Here is a 7,499-nt window from a genome sequence, read left to right as displayed (position 1 = left end):
TGTCAATGTCCAGCGCTGCAGAATTTGTACGGATTTACTTTCAACTGGGGTTTAGTCATAATGACGTCTTGCGATTTTTAGCAAGTATGAACAGAATCATTATAAGCATGACGACCAGTTTTGTGGGACTTAGAGATCAAAGCAATGATGCCTCCGTTTTGAACAGTTACACGTGCAATCAGCACCACTGCTTTAAACTGTAAGACCGTGCTGTCGCATGATCACATAAAGTACGCGAGAATTACTATCTCGTACGAGAAAATTCCTTATCGAGGATTTTGTTTTCCTTGGTGGCAGCAATGTGCTTCCGTAAGTAAGCATTCCCAGGTTAAACGCGTATTGTTTTCGCCGTTTCTGTGAGAAGAGACGTCATGGCTTTCAGTATGTAACTTTCAGTATGTTCTTCTTGATGTGAAGCTGCAGAAACATGTCCCGTACATAGGTTGTACATTGCCTCCTCTTTAAACATTGAACGCAATACATTCACTTGACTCCATAGTAAGACTTATGCCAAGTGTTATCGCTGGAAACAGTAAATGGAACGCCAGCCGTGTGCCAGCTGTAATACAGGTTGTGTGTCGTACTGGAATTTGTCTTTTTCAAAAAGTTTTTGTTTGGCATCACCCTGTCTCTGTACACATGCACATCTGTGCAAACGGACACACAAATATTGTTTTTTCTCCCATCAAAATGCACTTGTCCTGCATTTTGCTGTGTAAATCCAAATTCAAATTCATTTGATGTCAGCATACTGTAGTCTAAAAGCTTTTAATAATTATTATAATTGCTTACACTTGTACTGTTCTGTATAATGATGATTTTTTTGTAAGAGGGCTGCACAGGGATTACTGTATTATTAGTCAACAGAGGGCAGCACTGAAAACTGAATTGAGAGTCTCAGTCTCTGCTAGCAAACGCTGCTGCTCTTCTTGCTGATGTGACTCTTGTCTCAGTGTAATTGCCATATTACTGACACTAGAGGGCAGCACTGAACACTGAATTGAGAGTCTGTCTTTCCCAAAAAAAACAGTGCTCCTCTTACTGTGACACTTGTCTCAGTGTGTGAGAACAGTGCTGCTCTTTCATTTCACCCTGCATGTCCAACAGATTGTTACATCCTATCAATACAGCCTCTCCTAAGAGTCCAGTCTGCCTGATATTGAGATACCTCACCTGTGAACCTATCTGAGATGCTTTGCTGCCTCACACTTCTTTGTACTTTGGGATGTTCACCAGTTTCACTCTGTTTCATCAGTTTCTGTAAATGATGCACTGAAAGTATTGAAATAAGAACAGCATTTGAATCTGCAGCTCATAACAAAAAAAAACTTGCAGTACAATAATTATACTTTATGATTACACTTGAGAGGGTATCTTTGAAACCAACCCTCAATAAGAGTGATATGCTGCCAAGGTCTGGCAAGATTATTATCGCTGAGTGAACATATGTGTTTTCTTGTAAGTAGAGAATTGTAGGAGAATATGGGCCTGTACAGCTACACAACCCTTCTCTGAGTTCACGAGCCCCGGTTCTGAGCTGTAAAATCCCTTCACACTTACAGGGAAAGCTTGAATGTGGGAGAAGTCTGCAGAGGATTTCTGGGTTCTCAATGCGCTTCAGACATTCAGAGCTCAACTCAATATTGGTTTTCTTTACTGTTTTGTATTAACAGTATCACTCTGAGCACAATCTAACCTGGTTCATGATCCCTGCAGGTATTGTTTCACAACAAAAATAACATACTGTACATTTGGAAAGCCGTGTCATTTCTACTTGTCACAGAAACTGCAACAAACACGCGTTTAAAGTTTGGCATGAAAGTGATTTTGTTTTCAATGATAACACATGTACTGGAACCTCTATACATACAGTACTTGTCTTGTCACCTGGAAATGCAGCCTGAAAAATCATTCCTTTCCATTGTGATTCAAAATGAAGTTTATGCCCCTCTTAAATCCTTAGATTAAATGATCTTCTTAGCACCAGTTGAGTTCCTGTTTTATTTTATTTTTTTCCATGATGTTCCCCTTGAAGCAGCTCCAGGAGATAAACATGCTCCATTGTTGTCCTGACATTAAAATAAATAATCACCCTGGTTTCAAGCAAGATATAATCATATTAAAATAGAAAAAAGAGACATACTGTAGCTCCTCCAATCTCTATAAATGACTACTACAGCATTTGAGAATTCAATAGCCTAGTTATAGCATGTCTTCAGCCCCTCTCTATAATATTTGTAGATTTCCATGAACATATCTACATTGTCACACCTGAAGAAGGCTCCAGAATCAGAATCATTTTTATTTGCCAGTACGTATCAGGTACAGGAATTTGCCTTAGCACTTTTGGAACCTGCTCACACCAAAAGCACACAGGAGCATTAACATTACTGAAATATTTACATTGGACAGTATACAAGAGATGGGGAGACACAAAAAGACAATCACACTATGTGCTCACATTACAGTTCAGATGTGCAGAAACATGTAGACATCACAGTTATATATAAGACACAGTGCATTTCACATTTTGCAGTACAGTGCTAATGTACAAAAACAATAGACAATTTCAGACCATATACAAGAGTACAATCTGAGGAGTAAGGTGCAATAGTGTAAACATATTGGAAGACATACCAGTTCTTAGGTGCAAAACTTACAATATGTATGAAGTAAGTTGGCAATAATAATAGTTGAAGTTTTTCAGCTGGAATGGGGGATTCACATGAGCAACGGCTTCAGCAGCCGCTTTGTCGTTCTCACGCCAGACCTCCCTCATGGCGAACTTCCTGCACGTCTCAATCCACACATGGTGTTACAACCCCAAGTGTCTAGGGGTAAAGGGGTGTAACATCTAGGATAGTTTTTGGATACAGGTGGGTTCTGGTAAGGGACTTAGGAAGCGTGACAACAAGTGTTGGTGCAAAAGTGATTTATTTTAAGGTGAATAAGTGACTGGTACTGTACATAATAGGACACAATAACACACAGTGAGAGGGAACTAGAGTGGTGCCAAAGGAAAGAAAATAACAAACAAAATGGAGCTGGCTAAGAAAGTGAGGGAAAGCTGACCTAACTACAAAAGAAAACCCAAAACACTTGGTCTTTGGCATCTTCAATCACCCTAGCTAACCTTCACTGACTACCCAAAACCACCCATACTAAACTAATGTGACTAATACAAAAATCAACTACGTGTGTAGAATGTACCCGACAACCCAAACTAACCCTATACACAAAAGTTCACACAAATACACAAGTGAACTACGAATACAAACGAGAGTAGACACAAATAACACAGTAAAAAAGAACACAGAGGTTGATACAATATGTCTGGACAAGGTAATGGCTAAATACAGGATAAACACACAAACAAACGAAAGTACAAGGAGACGAATACAAACCAACAAAAGCCAAAGCTATCCGAAAACACACACATACACGAGGCGAAACGAAGCCGAAGCAAAACCAAAAGCAAAGCGGGACCTAAGTCAAACAAAAGGCCCATTCATTCAGAAAACCTCCAAGTTATATACTAAATAAGCTGCACTCTGATTGGCCGAGAAGCTGATTGTTGATGACGTCATACGGAAACAATGGTGTAATGATGGACCAAAGGGGGAGGGAGAACAATCAAGGTCAGGAAGTGTGGAACATAGCAACAAAACACACATGGACCACACACTGGGACGTAACACATGGGCAGGGCAGTATGCTCCCCCGTGAAGCAGACTCTCTGAAAGGGCACAAGCAGGTCCTGGTGATAATCCGTCAGCTGGAAGGGCGTGAAGAGCGAAAAGACACCCAGGCTGGACTCATCCAGGCTCCACTTCTTCACCAGCCCACCTTCGTACAGAGCGCAGGTGCCCTCGCCATGGATGGCAGCCCGGTAGCTCAGCACCAGCTCCTGGCAGGCCTCGTCGCTCCTCCCCAGGAAGAACAGGGACTCGTCCGACCAGCTGTGAGATGCCAGACCAGCCTGTCCCCGCTCTCGAGTGCTTCGCTCGGGTAGTAAATAAAGATCGACAGGCGATCCATGACAGACTTGTCCGCGGATCCCTTCCTTCTCCTAGAACCGTTCCTTGAAGACCAGGAAGAGTTCAGTCCAGCTGTCGTAGTGGACACTCCGCAGGCCCTCTCTCTTGCGCAGGGGCAGCGGGGGGTTAAATCTGACTTGTATGAGGGTCCCATAACTATGACATGGAATCCACGCAAAGAGAAACAAGACTTATGGGTGTAATGAGGCTGTTTAAGGTGGAACTGTAACAGTGGTGTTATGAAGCGTTTTTCAGGACCCTATGCAGACAGCAGAATTCGGAAGTGAGTGAAACAAACACAGGGAGGAGACAAGGAACTGGGCTGGTAGACAAACAGGGGGGCGTGACGAGTGTGCACTGGTGGTCGGGGGGGGGTGTGGTCCAAGCGAACAAATCCGAGGAAGCCCATAGGGAGAAAACCGGGGCAAAGACCAAAAGTCCAAAAGCCGTGAAATCCAGGAGGAGATGAAAACAAAAAAGCCGGAACAGGATCTGGTGCAAGGACAGGGAATAAAAATGATTAACAGGACCAGGCGCTCCAAGTCCTGGACTCAGCTGGTTCAGGACGCCGATAGGAGGCCTATACCCTCAAGCCGTGGACATAGGGCAACTTGGTGGTAGGTGGGCCACCGGGCTACGTGTTCCAATGCAGAGCCAGGAACAGAGTGAGTGTCTGGCTTTTGTAGGGAAGGGCTGGAACAGGGAGCAGGTGCACAAGATCAACTAAAATGTGAAAGAGCCGGAGCGCCCTTAAGGGGGAGGGATTACAATCGTGACAAGTGGCCTGAAGTGATAAGATGAACCCTAGAGCTGGAACAGGGCAGCTGGTGAGCAGCAGGCAGGAGCAGCAAACAGTCAAAGCACAGACCAGAACTGAAGTCAGGATACAATTGCAGCTCTGAGCTGGAGAGACACATCAAAGGAACAAGGAAACATCTGATGGTTTAGGACTAGAGAGGTCCAGGTACACAGTTAAGTGAAACTCAAGGAAAATGCAAAGCCAGAGTTGAGACAAATCAGGTCGATAGTCCAAGGAGAAACACAGACACAGCCAGGGCAGTGGCTCAGAGCTGAAGCTCTATACTGGAGCCCAAAGAAGAGCTCAGTCAGACCTTAAACAGCCTGCTTCACCAGGAGACGGGGAGGACGTGGTGATCCACAGGTGAAGCCAGCTTCCTGTGTGACTGCGTTTCCACAGCAACCAGAACTAGCCAACTCCACAGCGCCCCTGCGAGGACAGGAGAGACAACTGGTACATTGTACTAGCAGCCAGACCCAGACATCACAGTGTTCCTGAGCTGATTAAACTGCAGGAGAATTTCTTTAGTTTCTTCTAAAGTTTAAGAAATAAAAACTATCCAAATCCAACTATCTTTAAAACAGACCAGTGGTGTTTCATTAGTACCAAGAGATATAATCTTACACTTACAATGTATCTTTGAAGTATTCAACTTTAAACAGAGGAGGATAAAAACTTTAAAGAAATATAAAAAAAAATCCCCCAAAAACACTACAATCTGGTATTGAGCTCATATGTCATTCTGTTAGCAGTGTGATTAAAAATACAGTTTGTAGCAATGATTTCTTGAGTTCTGGCATTGCTGCCTGGCAGCGCTGGGGCACTGGATTCAATTCCCTGGGTGTACTGTAACTGTAATACTATAACTTTGTGAAAAGATCTCTTATAGTACTAAAATCAACATGTAAGTCCACCTGCAGTACTGTAGGTCTCAGCTGCAGCAATGCAGTCACTGTACAGTGCTGCTGAGGGAGGTTTTTGTACGGCTGTGTAACACTGTGTGAACACCCAGTTACTGTTGGGGTAATGTAAACTCTAACAGTAATAATCTGCTGCATCTTCAGCCTGGACTCCAGTGATGGTCAGAGTGAAGTCAGTCCCAGATCCACTGCCACTGAAACGTTCTGGGATCCCACTCTGACGGGTAGTTGCAAGATAGATCAGGAGTTTAGGAGCTTCTACAGCTTTCTGTTGGTACCAGGCTAGGTATACATTACCATGTACTGCAGGACTGGTCTTACAATTCACAATGACTGTCTGTCCAGAGAGAACAGATTTCACTGCTGGAGTCTGAGTCACAGTAATCTCTCCACTGGATTCTGAAAACAAGAAAAAACAAAGGAAAAGCAGGAATTCAAGAACTAGAATGCTTTAATTTATTTTAGCTATTTTTACATTTCTGTAAAGCTTGTACATAATATGTTAATAGCCATATCTTCCATCACAAATTAAAAATATGTTTAAGACAACAACTAGCCAAGTATTAAATTATACCCTGAACAAAGATGAGAAGAGTCCAGATGAAGATGGTGCTGAAGGTCATTGTTGCTGTGGGTTCTGTTGCCATGAAGGGCAGCTCTCAGTCATGAAGTGTTAAACTCACAGGGCTATAAACACTCCCAGAGCACTGAAGCATGTGCTGCCAATGCAAAGTGTCTCTTCTATGAAAATTGTCTTTCTGTGTCTGTAGAAAATGGAGAAGAGCAGCTGTTGTAGTTGTTAATTAAAATAGTGTAGCTCTGGTATGCAAAGCACTTTATTCTCCTGTATATAAATCCTGTGCCAGACCTGACATTGTGATCTGAGCAGTGAGCAGAGGTAGGACTTGAAAATGGATGGATAGTTTTCCTCTGTTCTGCATCATTCATTAGTCACATTTTTTTAGAAAGATGAGAGAGAGGGGCTTTCTGTCTGATCCCTGACTGAATTTAAAAGATACATTGAGCAACAGGAGACCCCAGTAGGTGAGGGCCAGGGAGAGATCACATCGTCTCACTCTGTACAACATCTCCCTCTGATGGGGACTGTGGGGAGAGCATTATCATTACAACCCTGCTCTCCTCACGATCTCAACCCAGGAGGAGGAATTTCTCACACAGCCTGCTCTCAGCCTCCAGGGGACAGCAGCTCCCTATAGAAGAGAGCAGGGACTTGTAGCCTCCAGTTGACAACAGAGGGAGCTACACTGAGGGGCTGTTCTTTCCACTTGCTGGAGGGTGATGAAGTGGTTTTGTTATTTACAGGGAATTCAAGGTGGAGGTTGGTGTTGGGTGTTGAAGAGCCTCCAGAGGAAAGTTTTGCTTTAATAAAAAATCCTTGCACTATAATTATTCTACAGTTGCAAGTTTTAATTTGCTGAGGCAGCATGATCCACAGGTATTTAGGCTATCTGTCACAAGTAGATATTTTTTACAGCCATTTCCTCACCCTGTGGCATTAACTACCATCTCCCTGCAGTGTTGAAGAAGCTCTCTGCTCTTCACTGTGATAATGCAATGAGTGTTTCCTGTATGTTGCCTCCTTTTTATACCCCAGGGAAACAGTAACCTGTTGAAGGCTTCTAGATATTTCTCTATATATTCTTGGACATGTTTATTGTAATTGGACAGTGGAATGTTAATGTTGATTAAATTTTGTTGAATTTTATTTTAAAATGGAAGTAT

The sequence above is a fragment of the Lepisosteus platostomus genome, chromosome 16 (genome assembly GCF_059453375.1).
Source record: "Lepisosteus platostomus isolate fLepPlt1 chromosome 16, fLepPlt1.hap1, whole genome shotgun sequence".
Lineage (NCBI taxonomy): Eukaryota > Metazoa > Chordata > Actinopteri > Semionotiformes > Lepisosteidae > Lepisosteus > Lepisosteus platostomus.
Note: the sequence above shows the minus strand (reverse complement) of the source record.